Raw genomic sequence first — 25,933 nt, 5'->3', positions numbered from 1 at the left:
ATTCCTGCTCTTTGTTTAGCTTGCTTACTGTTTTGGTCCGTATCAGAGAGAAATCACTAATTGAAAATGTTTTTATACACCACTGTAGTCGAATTAAGGCATAAAAGAGCTCCGTGGTGTGATGGTGAGCGATGCTTTTTAGATGTCCTGAAATAAAGTCAGAGATAACTTCAGTTCATTTCTAATAGTTGGCTGAGTTTTCACCGCCGATATTCTGCTCTTTGAAGAGATTAGTATGGGGGGGGTTGTCTGAGGAGAGCTGACAAACAACAATGTAAAGCCTGTTGTAAGGGAAATCCTAAAACTGATCTAAGAACAGGGGTCACTAATAAATCAGCTATTACACAAAATATATGTTTACGCCCCATTTTAAAAGTAATATTAATGCTCCCTTATTTTGCTTCCTATGGAATTAGAAAGTCCATAACTTCACTTATTATTATTTTGACTAATCAGTTTCAGTGCCTTCGAGTCCAAATGAAAGGCGTTTTTCATATTTAACCATTTATTTAAAATTATTAGCAGTTTCGTTTTATAATAAGTTTTATTGGCTAAGTATGTTACACACAAGGATCATGTCTCCGGTTCAGACCAGAGGAAGCCATCTTCAGCGCCACCTCACACACACACACACACACACACACACACACACACACACTGGCGTGTCCATCGGGAGCAACTTGGGGTTCAGTGTCCTGCCCATGGACACTCCGGCACTTGGAGTGGGGAGAACCTGAAACGAACCGCAGACCTTCCGGTTGGGGTTCGGCCGCTCTACGTCCTGAGCCGCAGCCGTCCCACTTGTGTCTTTACTGAAACTGAAGTCATCCCTGTTCCTATTATTTAAGTGTAAAAACAAATTTTCTCTATAGTCAAATACTGGAAAACGCAAGTGTCAATATGCTCGTTGTTTTGAACTAATTCGAGTTAATACAGCCATAATGACAGTATAACGGGACGCTAATTGGTCTTGTTCCCTTCATAACAATGCTACCAGATCAGCATCTCTTTATTATTTAATAACGTCAAACGCTTGGCTGGCGGTGCTGGCTGCTGCTGGGGGCAGGACAATGCGGCTCCAATTCAGGAGGTTCACTCGGAACTATATGGTCAGAGAGAGAATCCAGAGCGAGCAGAGGACACGGGCGTTTTAGGCAAATGCCAGAAAAGTGAACAGATGGAGTGTGAAAAGGCCCTGGGGGTCCGTTTTCAAATCAACAGTGTGTAAATCAGATCAAAATCAAAGCAGTTTTCAGCAGGCTTTTTTTTTTTTTTACTTATTTAAAAGTCTTCCAGGATGCGTTCGGCTCCGTGGCGCATTCAGCCAGCTCGAAGCAACAGATGACTGGAGGCCCAGCTACAAGTGAAAGTGGTGCATGCTCCGCTGGTCCTTTGTTGCCCGGAAATTTGCAGACTGTGTTTACTGATGTCCGTCCTCGGGCCTGGGGAGGACGTGTGAGAGGGAGGGTGGTGGTGCGTGTAGGAAAACTAAAATCTAACACGGTTTTTATGTAATTTGTCAGCAAAATGACACATCTGTCTAAGTGAAATGCATCCTGAAAACAGCAGGAAGCAGGTTATGAGTAGCCCAAAGCAGATTCAAGACTGCAGTTACACTGAAAATAAAACGTTATCGCCTATAAAAATCTCACTTGGAAAGCCCAGCCCAAAGACACAAAATAAGACTTTAGACTTGAAAACAGACTGCAGGAGGTCGCTCGTCTGGAGCAACATTTCCCGGCTGAATATCACCCATGGCCGGCTCAAGAAGCCGGGCAGACCCGGGAGGGGATGGGGGAGGAGAGGAGGAGGGCACGGATGGGATGCCAGTGTGGAAACAGAGCTGACATCAAACCAAACCACACTGGTTAGTGGACTGACTCATTCTCTTGCATTGTCACTTCGTCGGTTTTTACAGCGGACGTCTAGATTCTTGTCCCTCTGGAAACCGAGAGATTTATATAAATGATGCCTGTCAACGAAGTTGCCAGCCTGCACTCAAAAGCCATGACCCTAAACTAGAGAAAAATGCGTTTTTGTTCTGAAAAAAGCGTGTAACAATTTTTTTGACCTGTTGGGGAAATGAAACAACAGGTCGATATTTTATAAATATCAGAGAAATGAAGATTTATTCTATCCGGTGTTTGTAACCTGCACAGAAGCTGTTTATTTAGCCCATTTAGAAGCGTGATAAAATGCGTTTAATTACTGCTTTTACTACATTTCCTTTTTTTGATCTGGCTGCTACAGATCAGTGCATTTTTCGTGAGGGCACCAGGAGCTGCAGGAAGTTTGTAAGCATTCAGAAGTTCCGTGATAGAGACGGGTGTTGAGCTGATGGGACTGAATCATCATTAACAAGCCAGCAGACACAGGAACCCCCCCGACTCTGGTCTCATTTCCCAGCATAGACACTAACCTCTTTCACTGTGTCATCAGCCTGGCTCTGTCTCTCTCTCTCCGCCGACTCCCGCATACAACAGCACCGTCCATTGTTCCCGCGCCTCCCTCCCCCTGCCTGGCCCCCCGAGCCAACTGTTGACCAACAACTCCTCTTGCACATTAAATGGGGAGGGGGTCCCTATTTTAGAATATGACACATCTAGAAAAGTGGGTTTAAACTGGCTGAAAATGTGTGACGTTATTCCATTAGAGAGGTTAAAACTCGTATCAGTGTTGTGATCTAAATGAGGTTTAAAATCAGAATCAAAATATTAAGCACGCAAATTTACAATAAAATACAGCCAAAATGTGCTAATAGATATTTCTCCTTAGAAATAAGTGACACTGTGCAAAGAGGTTGAACACACACTGCGAGTTACAGCCACCGGTCGCTAGTCTGTGCCTTTCACAATAAAAGCTTTAGAAATAGCGTGCAGTCTTTGTAGCACCCGGGGACGTGCGTGAGCCTCCCGATGAATGTGTGTGCATGTGTTAGTGTATGTTGTCTGTCTATCTATCTATCTATCTATCCTGTAATTCTTATAATCAATATGCTACAAATTAAATTATGAAGAATGTGTTAAATTATGTTAAAGGAAAAATAGTGAGGTGGTATATCTTAACCTTTGTTTTTTAACATTGACCCCAGTGCCGTACCTGTTTTAAAAAGTGCACAATCAAATACTTTTTTTATTCTGACCTTATTAAAACTAAAAATGTAGAAGTGGTAGTGTTTTCTTCTCACAGTCTGAGCTTTGAGGAGGGATTTGATGAAGGTCACAGCATATGTACATTTCCCTAAGGAAGAAGTAATGTGTCATTTGAGCGGACATCTGAAACATATATGACTTTAAAAAATTTTGTTTATGAGTAAATGCCGTAATTAGAAACTTGATAAAACAATGTTTAGTTTTATGGACAGGTAAAAAGAATTTCAGGTGTCTGGGTATGAATACAGTCTGTTTTATATGAGTATAATATATAATAAAAATGAGGACAAAATCCAAATGTAGATAATGTCACCAAAATTATCAAAACTTAAGGGAGTTTAACTCAAATGAAATTCACTTTATGAACTTATGAACGTGTTTTTATGCTATTAGAAAATGTGTACACTGTTGTCGTCAGTGCTGTGATTTTACAGTTTTCTATACAGATTTTACAGCCAACCAGTGCTGCTAATATGTTAAATAAACAAATGCGGCTCATTTAAATTTGTTGGGAATTAAAAACATCAGTGTTTTTACATTTCCACGTGTCGACACAGGTGGTGTGTTTTTATAAGTAGCTCTCCAGGACAAGGTGTTAATGTGTTCTAAGACAAGGTTTACGTAGAAATTGTATAGTTGTTGAAAGGCTTCAGCAACATGACAGCAAGTTCAGATTCATTTCACTCACACGCACACGGGTTATATATAACATAGGCCAAGCTTCAGACTCACAGCCCACTTGTGTGAACATCTCCTCTCTTCAAGCATCTGCACATCTGATAAAAGCGTCTGTTCTTAGTGGATGAAAGCATCTTCTAAATGGCACTGCCGCCAGATGTTTTGGTGTTAGTAACTGACACACACTGATGAATTTAGACCCTTCAGTGCAGAGATTCTGGACTGTTGTGACATGTCATGTTGACACACAGAACATCACCCCAGATTACATTTGTCCGTGTGGAAATGCCATATCTCTTTCAGTAGTGAATAATTCATCTGACCTGTGAACCTCTGCTGGTTTACCTACACTGTATTCTGCTCACTGGCTAAGTGTGCTGCCATTTCCAGCAAGCAGTTTGAAACTTTTGACAGTGTGGATCACACTGGATTCAGGACTGGATTGAATCTCTTTGGTCAAATAAAGGAAATTAACAAATTGTAACTTGATCAGACACCCCTCCCATTTATAAGCCACATGTGCATGTGAGTTGAAAATGACACTGACGTGAATAACAGCAAGTTCATTTCAAGAAGGAATTCCTTCTTAATTATTACGCATTTAACAGCATGGCTCATAAACGCTGTCACATGGTCGGCTTACTGACACGGATAATATTTAAGATGATAATAATACCATAACAGTATCATAATTAACACGGTCATGTAATCAGACATCAGATTATACCCTATCTCACATCTGTAATCTAACCTAAAGCTCATTTAGTCACAGAATGTCTATACATCAGCTTGTTTTGACTGGTTCAGACTGTGCTGCTGCTGGTATAAGTCAGGCAGTTATGTCATATGCGTGATGAAATAGTGTGTTAATACTGTATGTATATAATCTGCTCCTCATCTGCTGCTGCTCTTCTGTTCACATCTGAACCTCATTTGTTTAAATTCTTATCTGTATATGTGCTAAAAATGTGTGGAGATCCTTCTGTCTTTATATTTCTGCAATTGTTCAGCTCCTTCTGTATGAGAACCAATTTTCTTTTATTATGCGTAAAGCCTTGTTCCCAGTCGATCGTGTTGACTGCAGTGTAGATTTCGATTGATTGCATCAGTTACTATCGAGCTATTCTGGAGCTGGTGACTCTGAGGTCTCCCTCTCTCTCCATCTCGCTGTGTCTCTGACAGAAGCTGTTGTTGGATGGAAGAGTGGCCTCTTTCAGTGCGGGTGTCCCCTCAGGGCCAACAGGGAGAGATAATCAGACAGGACAGTTACAGACACACAAGCAGATGCAGTGGACTCAAGTTGTTTCTCCCTGAGTCAGACTGAGACAGAAGAATTTATTATTTTCCACTTGTTATGAATTCACTTTTGTACAATTACAGCAATTTTTAAAAATCTATTTAAAAGATTTCTCCCCTTCTTCCCCCCTTTTAAATCAACCTGTCCCACATATGTAAAAAGTGCCAGCACACTGACAACACAGCAAAGACAAGTACATTTATTACACGTATAAAAATGATACAGTGAGCAAATTAGAATGTTTTGGCCAAAGATCACATTTTACAGACCTGTGATTCTACTGTAAATAGGCCATCAGGTTATCATAAAGACCAATCAGGGCCACAAGTTGTTCCACATGGAGTCGTTCACTAAGGTCTGATCACACAAACAGAATCAGGGGTGTGCTGGGAAGGCCTGGAATTAAGAGCACAAGCCTTGCAACAACTTGAAGTTTTAAATCCAGTCAGCAGCGAAGGTAATACCATAGATCAATGTGTGTTGAGTAACTCTTGGCAAAATCTTCTCTCTCATCTTAAGTGCTGGTGTAAACCATTAAAACACCTTTTAGATTACTCTGACTTGAAGTCTTGGGTTTGTGTGGTCAAGCGCAGCAATCTGGGATTACATTTGTAGTGGAATCAAAAATAGATGGAAATCAGTTCTAGCCACAAATAAGACTGTTTGCACATTATGAAAAGTTTTAGAATCACTGAAAACCTTGATGCTGAAAGGGTCATGTGTTGTTTCTTGTGCCATGGACATAGAAGTGCCCAGCCCACATGGGACATCGCTGCAGCGAGAAAACATCAGATATGAACAGAGGCGGGAAGTACAAATACGTTGTTACTGTACTTAAGTACATTTTTAAGGTATCTGTACTCTATGTGAATATTTATTTTTCGGACAGTTTTTTACTTTTACTCCCAACATTTTAACAATATCTGCACATTCTACTCTTTACATTTTCAGATCAGGCTCATTACTTTTTATTATTGATTATTTTTATTTAGCACTTAGTGCAAAATGTGCACACCGCTGCACTGGGTGACATGCGCCTCGTTTACAGTCTGATAGCATGTCGTGCTTTCACAAAGATCTCGTGCATGTGCAGTTCAGTCTGGCTTTACTTCAGACTATAGATATGCTTCAGATGCTGTAAAAAGTTATGGTCATTTGAAGCTTTTGGGGCAACATATACACCGCTCTGGTGTTTCATATCAAGTAAACATGTCACCCAGTGCAGCGGTGTGTTTCACTCATGTGTTTGTCATCGGTTTTTGAATACCAGACGAGGTCTATGGAACAGATGAGTAAACTAATCCAGGTTGGAGACTGACAGACATGTCCCAGCTGTGAGTAGAGGGAGTTCATAGTTGGGTTTAGTCTCTGTGTGGATATTGTTGAAAATATTATATCCTTTAAGGCTTAATTAGACCTGAAATGTTTTCATTAGATGATGTTAATTAGTTTTGGTTTTTTTTTTATTGTATTATATTTTAAGTTAAAATGATTTAATAATATTGTAAATACATTAATATCAGTTACATTGGCACAGGAACAGCTGGTAGAAATGTCTTTTGATTGACTGCGTTTCACTTTTATACTTTGGCTACAGAGCCTGTACTTTTTACTTTTTACTCAAGTAAAGGGTTTGAATCAGTACTTCTACTTTTACCAGAGTATTTTTTTACACAGGCATCTATACTTCTACTTAAGGAACAAATGTGTGTGCTTTTGCCATCTCTGGATATGAACAAAAATTCTTATATTAAATTACAAAGACCTTTGTCTTTAGCCTTCGACTCCTAAAACAAACTGAAGTTTTCATCGTGACTGTAATCCCTGGGATCCTTTAAAAGCTCTGTGGAGAAAATGACTTCTGTTGATGTTGCTTCTGTTGCCACTGTGATCCATCACCTTCACCTCAGTTAATTCTGAACAATCTGCTTTTGCTGCTGCTACATTCATAAAGCATTGCTCCCTGTGTTTCCTGTGGACCAGAGAATATTTCCTAGGAAAGATGGACCTGACATTGCACCACTGAAGCTTCGTGGGTATAGTTTGAATCACTATTATGTGATCTCAAATGTTGACAAGGAGTAGCAAAACTGAGATGTTATAATAAAACTCAACTTGATCTTGTATTTCAAGAGATTGCATGATCATAAGGAGCCTCATCTGTTTAAGCTGTGTGAGCACACCTGTGTGTGTGTGTGTGTGTGTGTGTGTGTGTGTGAGGGGTGGAGAGAAGGACATGGCAAATATAGGGCAGAGAGAGGGAGATAGGTCTGGCCTGGCCTGGGTTGGGCAGGTCAATGCAGCAGCATTTGATTGTAAATAAGAGAGGAGTCAGTTCACACGCCGATCAAGTGACTGCCGGGAACAAGCGAGCCATTTGAATCAGGTGGCTATCTCCATATCTGCGAGATCAGAGCCCTGTCACCCCCCACACCTACCTCCTCCTTCTGCTCTCGTCATTGTGTGTCGCACAGTAAAGGACACACACACACACACACACACACACACACAAGTGAAATGACATGTCCTCCCTGCTGGCTATAAGAGCAGGCAGAGTGACTGGATGAGATTTCACTGTCTCACGTGAAAGGACAGGGAGGGGAACAGGCAGAGGAGCAGCCTCCAGAGCATCTAGAGACCCCTCCTGTCATTGGCTCTGTTCTCTGTCTCAGTCAATGCTAAAAACCAGCATGTACACAAATGCTTTGAATCACATTTTATTTGGGACTCAGAAAAAAAAAATCCAAGGTCTTTATTCACTAAGTCAAAGATGAAGATAGTTTATTCAAGTCTCACACTCTGCCATCCAAAGCCACATTTTTCTGTTTTATTCTGTGCTATTCACTGTACTCTGCTGTTCACAACTTTGATTGCTGAAGACTCTCAAGCTGTGATGTATTTCTGATACAACTTTTATTCTTACCCAATCCTATTTTCACTATCAATTAATCTGTCAATATTTTTTCTATTTATTATTAATCTGTAACTATCCAAATTTTGTGTAAAATGAACATCAGGTCCCAGTGTATGTCTTCAAACAACTTGTGTGACCAAACCCCAAATATAGTCAGTGGTATAACACTGAGAAAAACAGAAAATGTAATATTTAAGGAGTGGGAATCAGCAGATCTTTGACTTTTTTTACCTGATAAATGACTGAGATCATGAATCATTTTAACACAAAATAAAAAAAAGTTTTTCTTTTAATACAGAATAAATCAGTTTTATATATAATTAGTTAACATAACTAACCCCCCCCTTTATTTTGACTATAATAAGGAACCGGAGTAATGGATCAAATAAAACACAGAAGGAGACACACATGGTTTTTTATGTTGTGTTTGACAATGGTCCCCGGGGGAGACGATGATGTGTGACAGCTGCTGCCCATTCAGATTGATTAAATGACACCAAGGATCATTTACCGATTTAGCGACTGACGGAGCTTGAACGTGTGACGTGGCCCTGAGGGAGGTTTCAGGACTGTTGGGCTGCAGTTTATGTTCACAGCCGCTGCTTTAATGCGAGCATCATCTCTATCCAACTGTGACCCCACAGGACGCACATTAGATCACACTGTTCATTTCATAACGGCAGGATGATCAATACAGTAACTTGCGTGCAAGTGCCAGCTGTAAATTAAGCCATAATGACATACGGCCTAGAAGTGATAAAAAGTTAGGAATAAAACTGATTCAAAGGAGCATTAGTAACTGAATGAAGGAGAAATTAACATGACTTTCAGTTTTTTGTTATCATTCCTGTATTATGGCAAATAGAAATAATGGCCAATCTATCAAATAAGATCCAAGTTGTTTTTTTAAAAACAGGAAACACATCAAAACCTAATTTATGATTTACAAACCATCAACATGCAATATTTAACAAGAACAAAGCATGTCAGAAAAAATATTCCAGAATAATAATGAGCAAAATAGCGCCAAAATATTATATGAAAGAACAAAATAAAATATAACAATGTGTCTGAACCGAATGAAATACAGTATGAACAGGACATAAAATGGACTGAATATAGCAGGTATATTCAAAAAATACTGTGCTCAAGGTACATGTCAGGTGGGCTCAGCAAGAGTTCATCAAACAAAAATAACAAAAAGCCTACACAGTCTGAAAGATACCTTTAGAAAAACATATATATTTAGCTTAAAAAAATCACAAGGCTGAGAAACACAGATGTTTCAGCCTTGTGAGTGTTTTAAGCTAAAAAAAAAAACATTTTTTGCAGAATATTTCGGACTGCATAGGCTTTTTGTTATTTTACTGAATATAGCAGGAAAATATCCAATGCCATAATGATTTCTACTAAAAAAGCAGATTTTAACAAACAAATTCAACTGGATTGAGAATGTCTTATCGAGTCACTATTAGAGCGAGAACCTCCCCATATTAAAAGCTGTATTTTGAATTTGTTTGAATGAGGTGATGAGAAGATAGGTCTTTACAAAGGAAACTGGGAAGTTTGATCTGGTGATTTTTAGCCCACTGTAGCTGTTTCGTGTTGATGGGGGTGAACATTTAGGACTGGATGAGCAAAGACAGTCCAGGCCTGAATACGCTGCAGCGGAACAGGACACGTTGCTGTCTCCTTTTCATCTCAGTATCGTGTCCCTATGTGCTTTGTGAGTCAACAGCCCTGGCAGCACTGGGACGGGCAGGACAACTGCGGCCAACTGTCCCAGTGCTGAGTTTTTTGCTTCATTCTGTGTACGTAGAGTGTGTGGCCTTGGGAATGAACTGCTGAGCACAGATTAAAGCAGAGGCGGATCAGTCACTTCAGCTTGTATGGCCAGTGAATGACAGCATGCCTGGGGACACAAACTGACTTTGAGTCGCCTCCTATCAGATCTACATGAGTCACTCTTCTCAAGGTTCACACAAGTGGCCAAATGTGTGCAACTGCCTGTAGACACAGTGCCACAGAAGGATTACTAAACCAGGCGCTGGCCTAGGGGCCTAAGGGGTCATGGGGCCCCTGGAGCTCACCTGCAAGCTATCCCAAAAGGAGGGGGAAAGGACAGAATGAGACAAAAACAACTGCAAAGAGATGCTAAATATTCTCAAATGGGCAAAAAACATCCACTAAGAGATGCGTAACAACTGTAATACAACTACAAAGAGGCACAAAATGACCATAAAGACACGCAAGAAGACCACGGAGTGATGCAAAACATTCAAAGACAAAAATAACAAGCAAAACATGTTTCTATCAGTGTTGGTGTCTTGGTGGGGGCTTTTACATGTCTGTGCCCAGGGGCCCATTACATCATAATCCGTCCATGCACACAGTGATGACGACGAACCATGTTTCTGTAACTGACTCACACATTCACACACTCACCCTCAGTCTAGTTTGACTGGACTCTTGCTGTGTGTGAATCTCGAAGAGCCCCTGGCCGTCTTTTCCAATGAGCCTATCAGCGTGGAGGAAGGAAGCTATTGACCATAAAATGTCATTCACTGTGTAGTTTACAGCCTGTGAAGAAGAGCAGCCAGTAAAGGCCAAACCTGCTGGCTCATAGTAAAAAAAGAAATGATGTTGCTGTAACGTATGTAATAATGAAATAAACATTGGAGCACTACAACAAACTGACCGTCTGGGGTCAAACTCTAAACCATGTTGTTTTTGTGTGCGATCATAAATCAGAAAATGTTTACACCGTATGTGTTGCTCTCAATACCAGTTATAAACAATATGTGGTGTCATGTATCAAAGAAGACTTGAATCAATAGACTCGCAGACAAGATGACGAACTGTCGGTCTTGGCAGGAAGTAGTCAGTATATATTCTGGAAGTTGATGACCTTGGTGGGTTTTTAAGTTTAGGATTAAGGGTTAGGGTTGGGGCTAACATAAAGGCGTAGTCGACTTCAGCCTTCAAATACACAGGGTTGTAACATGTATAAAAGAACATCTTTTGTTATAATGCCAAGCCCGGGAGAGTGTTGTGTCCCTGGATACCCGAAATAACCTTTCCCAGTTTACAGCTCTGTTGTAAGCTGAGTGAGCACAATGTGCATTGAATAAAAGTTTCACTGTATAAAGAGAAGATCTCTCTCTATAGATAGATAGATAGATAGATAGAAAACCTCCAAGCAAACAAATAAACATAAAAAGGCCTCAGTGTGGTGGTGCATGATGGGAGGGGAGGTCTGTGCTCGGAGCAGTGGCCTAATAAGGCTAAATACCAGACTGAATAATCTCCCAGTAAACTGTCTACTCATGAAAAACACAGAGATGCAACAGCAGCAACTCTCACTTTCTGCCTGGCTGCCCTCTCTCTCCCTCTCTCTCCACGCTGTTCTCTCTCCCTCTTCTTTCTTTACTTTCTCGCTCCTGCTCTCCTCCTCCTCCTCGCTCCTCGTCTCGTCTCAGTAAGTAGGATAAGGCTCGGAGAGCTCTGTCGTCGTGGTAACTGCCAGAAGTATTCGGTTTGAAGTTTGAGGAGGTCAGTTTGCGAGTCATAGTAACTCCCCCCTCAACACATATACACAGGACCTGAGAGAGACTCAGGGTGTTAAGGGGACCCCCCCTGTACGGGCCTGGACCCTTATACATGAGGGGATGGGGAGGGGGAATAGATATTTTTGGAGGTGCAAAGGCCACTGCAAAGCCCTGCATCTAAAACAGTCGCTGTACCAGAAGTTTTTCAATTTCTGGGACTGACATTAAGCTGATTATGAGCAATATCTGATGTGGATTTACTCTTTGATATAATTGGATTTTTTGCAGTTCAGTTACTCTGGTGTTCATTTCCATTTCTTTACAATGATGATCAGCAAACTTACACCCCAGCGACTGCTGCTTTTGTGCTCATATTCATATTGTTTCTAAGTATCCAATACATCTTCAGTACAGCCAATATAGGTTTTAGGTGATCATTTGCTTTACATGCAATCAGTAACTGTGAAGTAGATATAGTAGAAATACACAGGTATTGTGTGGTTATATTTGCCTGTCACATGTGGAGTACAAATGTATAGCAGAGACATAACATTTAAACTGGGGAACAAACCCAAACCTTTGACCTGAAACCATCCAAATCGATGTTTTCCAGATGTATTCAGCACAGACGCTGGTACAGGAACAGCACTGTACAGATACCCCAAAAAACAAAAACATTAATTCTGGCACAGCCGAGGTCCAACGGACACCAAACACTTTGTGTCGCTGTCAATGAAACTTTGTTCCTGCCTTGACTGTGGGCCAATGTCTCCCTGTCACACAAACAACTCCGGCCGTGTGGGGACTCGCATGGACACCTAGAACAACACTCTCGGCTTTGGGAAGTAGTTTTGGCCCATCAGTCCTAGAGGAGCAAACGCTGCCATTGCAGGTGCCCTAGCTGTTGTAACACTGAGCAGGCGGGTTGTAAAGCTGAACTCGTGTGTGTGAACCAGCTGCCTGATGAAACTTTCCTCTGTGCTACAAAAACAGCGACCTTAGAAAGATTGCTAGCATTTTGTGTGAGCTGGATAGCATCAGTATCAGAGCATAACTGAAGTTCCTGTTCTTATAACACCGCTGCTCTAGAGTGGCTGATTTGTTTTAAAGGCTAGTAAAGCCGCACCAGTGCTGTTTTAGCGAAGTAACAGGAAAAGGAAATCAGGTTCCATGAAAAATATTGTAGTAAAGTTTTTTTTGTCTCTCTTTTCCTGTCTGTCTTGGGTGGTTTCTGATGTAAATGTTTTCAATCAGTTGGGGGCTGAGTCTCAGCAGGTGGTCCACCAAATCCACTGTAACCCCCGGCAACCCCTGTCCAGCCAATCCAAAAGCTGCCCGACCCACCACTCGGCTTAGTTAGCCCTGACAGGGCCTTCTATGCGCGCGTGTGTGTGTATGTGTGTGGCTGTATGCTCTGAGGACCAGTTTGAGTTTTTCAGCTAGTCCTCACTTTCTGACACCCCTTCAAATGGCTGTTTGAGGGTTCCAGACATGGTTTTAGGGTTTAGGTTAGGGTATTTAGTTGTGATGGCTAAGGTTAGGGTAAGGGCTAGGGAATGCATTATGTTACCAAGTGCCCTCACACACCTAGCTGTACAAACGTGTGAGAGAGAAAGAGAGAGAGTAAAGCAGCTGAGAAGCAGCACTCAGAGGAAGAGGCCTGCACTTGGAGTGGTCATTAAAAGTTTATTAAACAGTCTTCATCCGTTGGGAAAATGGGTCTGAGTATCAGCGAGCATGGAAGCAACTGTGCGTATTGTGTGTGCATGTGAGTAAGCTTACTACTGCAGCTACTTTCTTACTTCATTAACATAATCCACTACTCATTTCCATCCGCTCATCACATTTTTCTGGAAGAACTCACTTTCTTGCTGCCATCATGTTATCAATATGATCTATTACCAGTGCTTGTTTAGCAGCTAAATTCAAACATTTCAGGTTCTTGAGAAGGATTTCGAAAAATATAGTCATCCACTCCCTACGGTTGCAGATGAGGTACACTGAGGATAAAAGCAGGTGCACCATAAAGTAATTAGTATTTTATTAAACGCTCCTGGATAAACTGTTGACTGATGCTGATGCTGATGATAAATCTTTGCTATTCTACATCACGTGTACAGGTTCTACAGTTTTTTTAAATGTTGTGGCCCGTGGTAAGGCCAGGGTCCCTCCATCAAAAGCACAACTCTGCTATCAGAGATCAAACTTTGAAATTTGTGACCTGTTAGAATAATTTGTGCTGGATTGATCTGATTTTCAATTCTTGCACAAGTCCACAAATGTAACTCTGATGTAGTCCTTTTATTTTGTTTCTTATGAACCAACATTTTGGCACGCCAATAGACTAATGCGCATGTCGAATCACTGCTTCACTGATTTATTGTGAATTTTTGTGTGACCTCATCAGGACTTAGGAGATATGTTCAGAGCTCAGCCTGCTCACTCTGTCCACTTATTCCACCCTTTTCTGTCTACAACCCATCCCATCATTTTTCTATCCTTTCTTTTGTGAGTGATATGGTCACAATGATCACCTGAAGGCATTTTTTTTATATATATATTTGTGTGTATGTGTGTGTGAAAGCACAGTGGATGGATGGTGTAAATGTCTGAGCTATCATCAGCTTTGATTGGCTTTGAGTGGCTCAGAGTGCCGGGTCCATCCCAGCCGCTTTCCTCGGTCCTTAGGAGCCATGTGTTTGTGCGTGCGCGCATGTTCGTGGCCCATGCCTTTTACGTTCCTCTGTTTGTGTGTGTGTGTCTGAGGATTTCTGTGTGCAGATGAATGTCTCTGTGGCCACATTAAGTTTTTGTATGCCCTATACAAACTGTAAAGCCATAACAGGGCATCAGGGAGGCTGGGTGGTTTTAGAGACTGCAGTTCAGCCAGAGAATAAAGACTGAAACAGTGTCAGCAAGCAATTTCCTTATTGAAGTGTCCTTGAGCAAGAGCCCTATGTCCAAAGACAAAAACGTTTGCACACAGGTATTGCTGAGAGATCATAACTCCAATTTATTATCAAACTATACACAGTGGATACATGGAATAAATCTCTGCATTTTGTTCTTTCAAATTGCTCAGCTGCCAATTATCTAACTCTCCAGATTCATACCGAGAGTAAAACATGAGACATGCTATTGAGTGTCCTCATTTACCTCCTCCGAAAACCTTTTTCCTGCAGACATTGTTGCTGGCAAACTAAATGTGCCACAGTGAATCAGTGGCAATAGATGACCAAGACCATGTTTCTCCGGGTGGAACAAACCAATAAACGATTAAATGATGAGGAAAAATGAGTAGCCATTTCCCCAAGGCTTGAGAGGAAGTGTCGTCCACCCATTTAGCCAACTCCTCCCACCTTCCATACATACCAAAGACGGCACTGGTGGGAAGAGAAAGCCTCCCAGTTAATGTTTAACCAAGCTATGTAAAGACAGATAGCTGAACTTATTAGCAAACAGACCTATGTTTGTGGGACAACAATCAGTTTAAGGGCTGACACGTATGGACACACCGCAGTTGTGAAGTGGCAGCAAAACTTAATTTGTATAAAACCAAGTAAACACAGTGTGACTATGGATATCAAACTCCCTGAACTGTCCTGTGTGAAAGGTGTGACAACGCCTGTAGTAGACACTGTAATACAAAAAATGTATTACAGTGTCTACTACAGGCGTTGTAGTAAACACTGTAATACATTTTCTGTACCTTTAAAGTATCAGTTATACTAAGGTCAACATTTTTTATATCTGCAGTATATAAATAAACAGCTGACAGGTCTTTAGGAGTCTGAGGCTCCAGTCATCGCTAAGCTACAATTAAAATCTGATTTATTGAGCTTCTAGTCATTAGTGTTGATAAGACAATGTCAGATGTGTGTTTAAAAATACATTTGTCATGTGAAGTTCCTGCACAGTGTAAATGTAGCTGCAAATATGATGGTCACAGTTCCTCGCTTGTTAGGTGTGTGTGTGTACATGCATGCACACATGGACATCTGCATGTGTGCTAAAAAGAAAAGGTGCTTTTTTGGCCAAGTTGGCATAACCTGTACCGTATGTGTGTGTGTGCATGTGTGTTGGTGTTTTGTATAGAAAGTGCTGTGTGCAGTGGAACGGGGGATTTGGTGCCATCAGCACAGTGATATCAGCACACAGACACAAACAAAGCCAGAATCCAAACCCTCTCCCAACTACCCACAATTCCCTTGGGCACTGTGGGGGGCCCTGCTTGGGGGCCCGCTGCCATTAACACACACATATACACTAACACAAGCATGCAGACATTAACACACATGAACTTGCGTGAACAGGATTGGTAAACACACGTGGAATGCATGCATACACACAGTCAGCACAGGTGGCGTCCACTCAAACTCACTTATCATACATGTGCTCAGTTACACGCTGACTCCTCCTGCCACCACATGTGTATGTATAAATCTCTCCTCATGTTCATTTACACTGGTCTAAACCAGGATTATCTGGTTTATATACATGCTCCAACAAGTAAAATCATCTCTAACATGAAGTGCCTTTTAGGAAAGTTAAACAGACTACAAAGTACTCTCAGGAAATTACAAACAAATCTAAATTACATTCTAAAGTGCAGTTTGAAATGTAACTTTTAAAAACATAAACAAACTAAAGGGAGTTTTTTTTTTGTTTGTTTGTTTGTTTACAATGGTAAACCCAGCAGGTGGAAACTTAGACCAACAGTAAAGTGAAGTACTGTTTAGGAAAGTAAAACCTCCTCTGGAAGTTAAAATCACCTGTAAAATAAAGTATCCCAAGTTCAATTACATAACTATAAAGTAAGTAAAGCAGCTGTTTACAGCTGCTCCAAAACTAGGTGCTCGGTACTGTTTTAGAAAAGCAGACCTTTAAATGACGTCATTAAGACGTTCAGTCGGCTGGTTTGTTCGACAGTGCACTCTGCAGCAGAGAGTGAACAGTCAAATCAGAAACACACCTCTGTTTGCTTTGGCCTGGCCCCATGCTGCACTGTGCCGGCCTCAGCCGCATGCCTTGCAAATGGAGAATGACATTACTGTTATTGTGTTGGTGGTGGACTTCCTATGAATATACTGTGACTGTACTGAGGCAGACATTAACATAGATGTGATAATCTGCTTAGATAACATAGCAAAGGTCGTGAGATGGAAATGTTTATGTTCAGGGCCCGGAAAGGCAGAAGAAATGCTTAGAAACACTAAACAGCAGTAAATATACTGCTCAAAAAATAAAGAGAACACAACATAGTTGAATGTCTTATCTTTGTGTTCCCTTTATTTTTTTGAGCAGTGTATTTTATTTGTTCTAATCTACAGGTTTTCCATTACCGGTGTCCGGTGGAGTTAGCTATGTACCTGTACTATATGCATATATCTAGCTCAGTGCCTTGACAGTAATAGTACCTTCGCTACAACCTCTAACTCCCTCTGTCTATATACATCTCCATCCCTTTTCATAATGATGCCTTATATACCATTATTGAAATATGGGAGATTATTTATTCACTTATATTATCTACTTCAGATGTTTGACAAATTAGAGGAAAATCCTGAATAAATGACTGGAAATAAAAAAATGCAGGGGTCACTAATTAATCTGCTGATTATTTATCTGTTTATTCCCAGAATATCAAAAATTGATTTTAAAAAATGTCCATTTTGACTTTCCAGAGTCAATGGGCCCTGTCATGGTGTGTGGCATGGGTAGTGAGTCTGCGTTTCCTTATTTCTTACATGCGCATTTACCGTTTTCTCAACACGCGCATCACGTTGTCTTTTTGCCAAGCAGTAGTCGGCCGACTTCACGCCGGCGGTTGTGTCTGGATGAAAATGGGGTGTGTCCAGGTACATTTTGGGCAAGTTGGTAATATGAAGGTGCACAAAGTGACTGTGCCACAGACCAGCAAAACCCCTGTGGTCAACACATAAATCATCGTTGCTAGTTAATGGCTGCTTTGAACATATGATGTGCACCTGTTTAGGTGCATGCACAATTCTGATGCACTGTGCTTGTTACACCCTGGGACGCACGGTGCAGGACATGCAAAACTTAAAAAAAATAAAAAGATGACGTGTTCACTGAGTGTTGTGCACATCAATAAATATGTATTTATAATAAATACCATTTTGATTAGTGATCGTGTGCCTTCACCTTGCGCACTCAGTGGAAAATCGTATGACAACTCCGCCACCATGCTAGTAATCCACCAAACGTTCAAATTCGCACGTATCTAACAGGGGATGTGAAGTTACATACTGATTGGATAATTGCATGTTATGCCCTAAACACACTCCTGAGGAGATCAACTACAGCCCTTTTGCTACTTGCATGGGCATTTGAACCGTTTTTCCTCATCGTCAAATTACCGAAATGAACATGGACACACCCAAACACCACTTGTGCCAATGCATCTTCGTCAGACCCCACTGAGCCTCAAAATAGGGCCCAAACTCTTCAAATGTCTTGTCCAACCAACAAACCCAAAGATCTTCAGTTTATTTTCACATATGACATACAAAAGCATCAGTTCCTCACATTAAAGAAGGTGGAATCAGAAAATGTTTCTGACTTTTGTTTTAAAATAGTTGTCATTAAAGTTTCTAATGATTGTAGCTTTAGGTTACTGAATGTCTTAATGAGGACGAATGATGTTTCCTCCCTCCAACAGAGGAGCCCTGAAGCTGCCCTGATGACACTTTATTAAAAATTCGATGTTGTTCACTTTGTGTTAGGGTTTCCTTTAGTTTGGCACCCAACTGCAGGTTTCCCAAGAAATTACGTACCCTGCAGGACTCAATTTACTTCCAGTGCCAAGTTAAAATGAAAAAGAAGGGAGTGTGACCGTTATCTGAGGTAAAAGTCATGATGTGGAGGTCAAGGTCATGACTACACACTGTCTAAACTACAAATACACTATTCCCTGAAACGTCGCCCAGTAGTTTAACTGTCCAAAACATAAGCATAATGTAGCAAAACATATTTTTATAATTGTTGGCTGTTAATCAAAAGCAATCTGAGCTCTCGCTGCCAGTGTCAGTGACCTGTCTGACAGGTTGGGTGAACACAGAATAAACACAAATCTAGTTTGAACTTCAGGCAGTTGTTAAAGCCAAAGTCTTGGCTGCTATGAGAGGATTAGTGCAATAGAACCAGCAGTGAAGAGCTGTCGGTGTATGTAATGTCAGTGACAGCGCTGACTACCAGGTATCTAAAGTTGGTGACCTTTTGATTCGGTTGATAAAAATCACTCTAATCTGGCATCAGTCAAACCCAGAATTAGTTCTGTTTACCTGTTGATTTCGAATTAGCCGACTTTTAGGATTGTTAACTTCTTCAATAGAAGAACAAGCAGATAAACTAGAAGGGTTCTGACCAATGGCCCCAAATTACTTGGCTATAATGTTTAATGTCTGAGGAGCTTTCTGTCACAGATTAGAACAGAGTCACGTCATAAAGTAGCGTCACATCACACCATGTCAGATGGATAGTGCTACTTTGTGAAAGGCTTTCCATTTAGTGCTGCTGTCTCCTTGTTGAGCTGTTGCACAAAAATTAGCAACTGTCGCTGTTTGTTTCTGCTCTTTAAATGCCCTTCTGTCCAAAACAGTATGAGCCACACTAAGACTGGTTGTGTGTGTGTTGCCTTTTTGGGCAGTGTGATCATGTTAACTGGGCATAGTGGTCCCAAACAGGTCCTCATTGTGCTGTGAAGAGCCCGTTGTACTAGGGGTTGGGGGGCAGTGCTGTGTGTGTGTGTGTGTGTTTGTATGCATGCTTTTGCATGCATGTGTACGGTAGTATACAATCGCTGCTGGCGAGGAGGATAGATTTTATCAAAGTCCTACCCTCATCTGTTCTCCAAATCCTTTCTGTTTGTGTGTGTGTCTGTGTGTGTTCTTGTTTTTATGTATTTGAGCACCCTGAAATTCAGGAGTTAATATCTTCATGGTGTCCAGCAAACTACTTGTGGGGCCTGGAAGCCGTGCATTTTACAAAAATGACAAGGTGTAAGGTTAGAGCTAGCGTTGGCTTTGCTTAAGGGTTAAGTGTTAGGCAAGTAGTGGCTCTGGTTAAAGTTAAGTCTATGTACGGACCCTGTAAGTGACAACCGCAAGTCTGTGTGTGTGCGTGCGCATGTGCACAACAACAGCTTCCTTTGACTCACATAATAAGAGAGTTATTTATATTCAGATGTTGTTGGTACATTTGCTGCTACATTAGTTTTAATCACAAACTCACAACAGTTTAACACAGCACCAACAAGTCTGCTTTAACTATCTGCAACTAAACCTTACTGCAATACATCAAGGGAAAATAAAAATTGTACTTAGACTGAACTGTAGCTACTTGTTGCCTGGTAACACAACTTTGCATCAGGCAGCACTGGGAGCTGTTGTGGGTGTGCAAGGAGTCACTGTGAACTATGACCTTTTAGTCTTAGCAGTGTTTTACCGAGTCCGAGTGTTTGATCAGTCTGATTCCTATGAATTCACCCGCATCAGTTCTACTGAGTAGGTCATTTTCTGGTCATAACCCAGCTTCTACAGACGTCAGTCCTACTTTTCTGTTTGGCCGACGTTACACATGCTGCTTCTACCCAGATATTTACCTAAATACTGCAAACAAACTGTAAACATTAAAAACATATTTTCATTGTGAATCGAGATTCCACAAGTAAAAACCCTCAGCGGTGGATGAAGTATTCAGATGGTTTACCTAAGTAAAAGTAGCAATACCAGAGTGTAAAAATAATCAGTTACAAGCTGAAGACCTGCATTCAAAATGTTACTCGAGTAAAAACACAGAAGTATTAGCATCAAAGTGAACTTAAAGTACCAAAAGTACTCATTACACAGAATGACACATTTCACATCAATAGATATCATATTATATAGTTTATAATTATTGTCCATCGCTATAATGTTGCCGCTAGTAAAGGTGGAGCTAATGTTAACTACCTTATGTGCTAATAATTTGATTTACTGCAGGGTAGCTTGTGAATTTCCCACCATGGATCAATAAAGTCTCATGATTTTACTATATTTAGATTTAATGATCTGATTCTATAATGTAACTGAAGTTGTCAAATATATGTAGTGGAGTGAAAAGGAAATGAAAATACTCACGTACATATACCTCCAAATTATACTTAAGTACTGTACTGGAGTAAATGTATTTTCCACCCCTGGAAACCAGCACCAGATCGCTGTGATATCACCTGCACTGTAAAAAGTGTCACTGATAATGAAATTTAGTTGAATCTATTTGAGATGAATGTTTTTCATTTTGTTTTGTTTTCCCAGTGAGAGAGTTACAAGAGAGTGATGACACGATCAAGAAAGCAGGACGTTGAATGAACCGGATGGTCGATGGGAACCGGTAGGTTTATGGAACATACACACACACACACACACACACACACACACACACACACACACACACACACACACACACACACACACACACACACACACACACACACACACACACACACACACACACACACACACACACAGGGAGTCCCACAGAGAGACACAGTAATGCCCTGGAGGGTGCCAGTCATGCCCAGCTTCCGCTGCGCTCCAAATTGAGCGTGGCACAGAGTGTATGAAGTCAGCCGTCTGGAAGAGAGCCAGGCATTGTTCCTCTGAGCAGCTGGATGGTAATTACCAGAAAGAGAGAGAAAGAGAAAGAGAGAGATGGAGAGAGAGGGGGAAGGGGCTCTCTCACCTTACTACTGTTGCTTCTGCTTCCTCTCCTGGTGCATGTACTGTATATATAGGAAAGTGCTGAGGGTCCTGTGAAGCTACACACTGCAGAGAGTGCTGCACGTGTAAGATCAGTGGTGCAGTGGTTCATCACAGGAGATAAAGCCATGGCACCTGTCAGTACCTGTCATAATACAGCGCACTGAGTTTCTTTTAACCATGCAGAGAACATAAACATGGGAAAATATCATGGAATACTGTGCAAGGAGAGAGAATAACCACCTAAACAGCATAAAGCAGCATCACCAGCTTTTGATTTGAGCCTTGGAACAACCCACAGATGAGCTCACCAGATGACTTATACAGAAAGTTGGCAGTGAGAGAGTGTCAAAAAATATATGTAATTTATGAACAAAAGGGAAAAACATAAAAATCAAACCTCTGTGATATTAATGCTTTTTAAATCCATCATTACAGACTGAAATAAGAAACTTTAATATATTTTCTTAAGGAGCCTGACCCTCAACAGTGACTTTAATTTGAACCAACTGAACTTTCAGTGGCTTTAATCCTTCCCTTCATCTCTGTGTACATACTTAGCTATATTTTGCAACTCTGTGCATGTGTGTTGTGTACATTTATCTGATCAAAGAAAAGAGATAGACATACAGTGAGACATGTGATGCTGGAGGAAGGCAGGCGAAGAGAGGGGGGAAGCGGAGAGAGCTCCACCGCCGTCCAGGCCTGAGGAATGTATCAACTCGCTGTCAACTATCTGCTGCTTTGTCATGAGACCGCAGAGCTCTGGAAACACGTAAAGTTGGCTTTTCACACCTTCAGCTCCTCCCACCTAACTTCCTCCACCTCCCTCCTCCCTACACACACAGTGGCAGCAGTAAGCAGGCCAATGCTAGTGCAGCTGTGACCAGAACAATAGCATTCCTCAGGTTTTAAATGCCTGGCACTTAGATTCCTAACAGTTAGATTCCTGGCTGGGAGAAGCTGGGGGTTGCTATAGGACACCAAGAGCTGTAAGACGCCTTGTAAGGAGACGTACAGCTGTAAAGTGCCCTGTGATTTGTGTTTTTTATGAGAGGACTGGGTGGGTCCACTGGCGACGGGGGAAGCTTTGCTGTTCCATTTCACGTTCTCTTTCCTTGGATGTGACATTTTCAACGATCCACTTTTACCCATCTAGGTGGAGGGGCGCCCCGCTGCTTTGCTGGAGCATCATGTGTCGAATGAGGCACCTGTTAGGTCAACACGTGTGTCTAGTAATTTGTTTTTGACACATGTGGTGTCGATAACTACGCAGATGTGTGGAAAGTGACACATTAGTTTTAAGCACGTTAAATTGAGTGTTAACACAAACAAACATGTTGTGTATACAGTAGATGACAATCTGGAAGATTACACTTAGCATGTTCTCCCTGCAGAAAACCTAAAAAAATGTATCTTCTCACCAGCTATGAATTTGACCAAAGCCCTTAAGAAACGTCCCTATTCCTGATTTTGTTTTACAGAAAAGATTCCATATGTGTGTATTCAAAGGGTTTTATAGTGCATTTGTTCTCCTTGTCAAAGCAGTGCTTAAGTTACTAAGATAATTTACTGACAATTAATCCATTGAAACTGCTTTTATTTTGAAACCCTGTCAATAGGAACATTTTTAATATTAGTCAGAGAAGACGAGAAGCCTTAATACTGTGCACCTCACATCATGTGTTCCTCCTCTGGTGGCTTCAGTTCACACCGCGCCGAGCTGCCCAGCTATCTGCCCATCTGAAATAACCCCAAAAATAACGATTCTCTCATTAACCACGCCTGTTTCACAATTTAAATATAAATGAATCTAATTTAGAAAACCTCTGCCGCAATGAAGGAGACTCATTTAGAACCAATCTAAAATTAATGAGGGCATCTGGAGAGAGACGCAGAGTGGAAAGGGGCCCTGCGTGGCTTAACAGATACTAGAGTGAACAAGCTACTGTACTTTAAACACTGAAATCCCCATTAATTTTAACATTAATGCACTACTGTACTCTGAATGGTGGAACAGAGCTTTAATGTTAGTATAAACACATCACAGCGACATCTTCAGACTGACTCTCGGCCTCTCGCTGTCAAACCTTCTTTATGCTGTCATTTATCAGACTGTGCCTGGCCATACAGTATTATAATTTTCTAGACATTTTTAATAGAGTGCTATGTGACTGTGTTCGTACATGTGTGCAGGATTCAACCCCGAGACCTGTCACATTTAACATCACAGTAGAATTACATACTGAGATTGTTATAGTAGAAGACCTAGATGTTGTTTGCAGTAGCAGTGCAGCCAGCGTGCAAATTAATCAGGCTTTTATCTTTTTAAACCATCAGATCATGCACAAATTTCCCACTTTCCTGATGCTCAAACATCTTGAGAAAACCTAACATTTCTTAAAAAATAATAATAATACATTTGGCCAGTGCATAAATCTACATAAGATTTGATTTTGTTCTCATCAAATGACACATTTTCACTGACATTTCTCCTTCCTAACGGTCTTTCCCTCAGCAGCGGTCCGAAAGGGTCCAGCAGATGCCAGCCAGCTCCCACAGTGACTGTTTGGCTTTGCAGGTTTAATTCCCGATGGGTTTGGGTCCAGAGTGATTAGGCTGAGCTGTAAAGGCCAGCGGGCTTGTCAGGTGTCTCCACACATTAACTCTGTTCTGCTCACACCCTGAGCCGACAGCACGAGGCGGAGGGGACAGAGAGACGTTGATCTGGAGTGGTGGGAGGCACCAGAGGAAGCAGGGCAACTCTTTGTTTAATTGTATTGTTGATCTATTAAATAAGCTTTAAAAAGATGTTTAATTTAAATTTGTATAAAGATTGAGGGAGCCTGTCTGACACTGAGGAGAGTCCTTCAATTTCAGTGAGATATTAGGTCATGTTTAAAAGGATATTGATGATTGACCGTGTTTATCTTGTTGCTTTTGTTGTGAGGGAAAGAAATCAACATAGCTGGTGAGTTAATGTCAATTTAGAGTACTACACGAGGGGACAGCATTTTGTTTGTACCATGGCTCCATAATCCAAAGTATCTCATGTTAAAACATGAGACATTAAAGCTGAGACATAGTGTAACACAAGGTGGACGTGTTTTAAACCATGCAGATGTTAACGCTTTGCACAGAATGGTCACAAGTTATATATTATATTAATGAGTCTTGCAACTGAGATGCTACATTTTCTCAGGACGGAAACATTTGTAGTTTTACCCCAGTTTGGAAGTTGAGATGTTGGTGGGAAGAAAAAGAAATCTGAGTTGTGGTTTAAAATATTTAAAAACTACACCACCGTCCGAAAAGTAAAAGAAATAGGCAGCTTGATGGAATATAAGAAGTTCTGAACATTTTAATGTAATTCTCAAGGACACATGGTGAAATAGGTGGATGTGGCTGAGGTGCGAGGCCCTTCTTTTCTGATGACGTTTAGTTTGTGGCAGTAAAAGCAACACACGGGTGGATGCTACCTCAACACTTTCCTTAACCTTTAACCCTAAAGCCAGCAGAGAGACAACACAGTCGACTCCTCCCTGTTGGATTCAAATAAACTTGCATTGTGTGTGTGCACAAACAACTTCCTGAATGCAGACGTGCAGCATGCTAATGGGGGCGGGTCACCCCCCCTCCCCAAAAAAAGAACTCTTCCTGCTTCTGACCTCCAACCCTACCCCACCCACACCCGCCGCATACACAGCATGGTGCAGCTATAGGAGGGAGGTGCTGGTAGGCTTTAGTGTGTGTGTGTGTAGGCAGAGGAGATGATGTTGAGGTTGTAGAGACGGGGGAAACTTGTGTCCTGGTCTGAATGAGTGGAGAAGATGAGACCTGCTGAGAGGGCACTCTATATACACTCCTCCTCCTTCCTGCTATACCTCTCCCTCCATCCCTCACCTCTTTTCACCCCCCGTCTCCGGCCGTGGGGGTAAAGTACATTACATGCTTGCTAATCAAACCTCCATTACAAGTTAGGAGGGAGAGGAGCAAGAGTCTGAGTCTTCTTATTTAATCTCACTTCACCAAAACGTTCTTCTCTCTTGAACAGTGAGTGTTACACCCACTGCTATACTGCAGGTAATGTCAGAAACATTTTAGAAAGAAAGCACGATTACAATCTTGGATAACTGTAAAAAAATACAAGATGCCAGTGTTATTTTTATGACACTGCAATTTGATCACAGCTAAAACACAGTGGTGAGGCATGGTTCAAAGAACACAGAGGTTCAGCTGAACTTTTTGCAGCAGTTCTCCATCTCCAGGTGTTCTTAGGTTCAGTGTCATGATGCCAACAGGCACAGGTCAAACCTTTAAATGCTATTCTTGGAAAGTTTGGAATCATGAACTGAAAGTTTAAATCCCCCAAATTATGTTGAAGGGAGCAAATAATGCCCTGATCATTTTCCACTTTTGTATGTTTGAGCAGCAGTCTGCTCTTAGATGATTATGAGAGTCCTTGATGTAATGACCTATTAGAAGATAATGCATCCTGTGTACATGATGGCTTGAGGGTAGGCCAGAGGAAGATTATTGGATTTTTTAGAAATAGAAGAGGTTACATCATTTCATATATATAT

General features: G+C 41.3%; 1 long non-coding RNA gene across 2 annotated transcripts in view; it reads left to right on the top strand.

Moving 5' to 3' along the window:
• The window catches only part of LOC109969870 (uncharacterized), a 155,587-nt gene that overhangs the window by 121,455 nt on the left and 8,199 nt on the right, over nucleotides 1-25,933 (top strand). For both annotated transcript variants that reach the window (XR_002276330.1, XR_002276328.1), the window contains one exon: nucleotides 20,907-20,982. This is a non-coding gene — a long non-coding RNA (uncharacterized LOC109969870). The remainder of the gene's footprint in view (nucleotides 1-20,906; nucleotides 20,983-25,933) is intronic.

This window comes from Monopterus albus, unplaced genomic scaffold (genome assembly GCF_001952655.1).
Source record: "Monopterus albus unplaced genomic scaffold, M_albus_1.0 scaffold184.1, whole genome shotgun sequence".
Classification (NCBI taxonomy): Eukaryota; Metazoa; Chordata; class Actinopteri; order Synbranchiformes; family Synbranchidae; genus Monopterus; species Monopterus albus.
The sequence above is the reverse complement of the archived record's forward strand: the minus strand, read 5'-3'. Positions and strand labels throughout refer to the sequence as shown.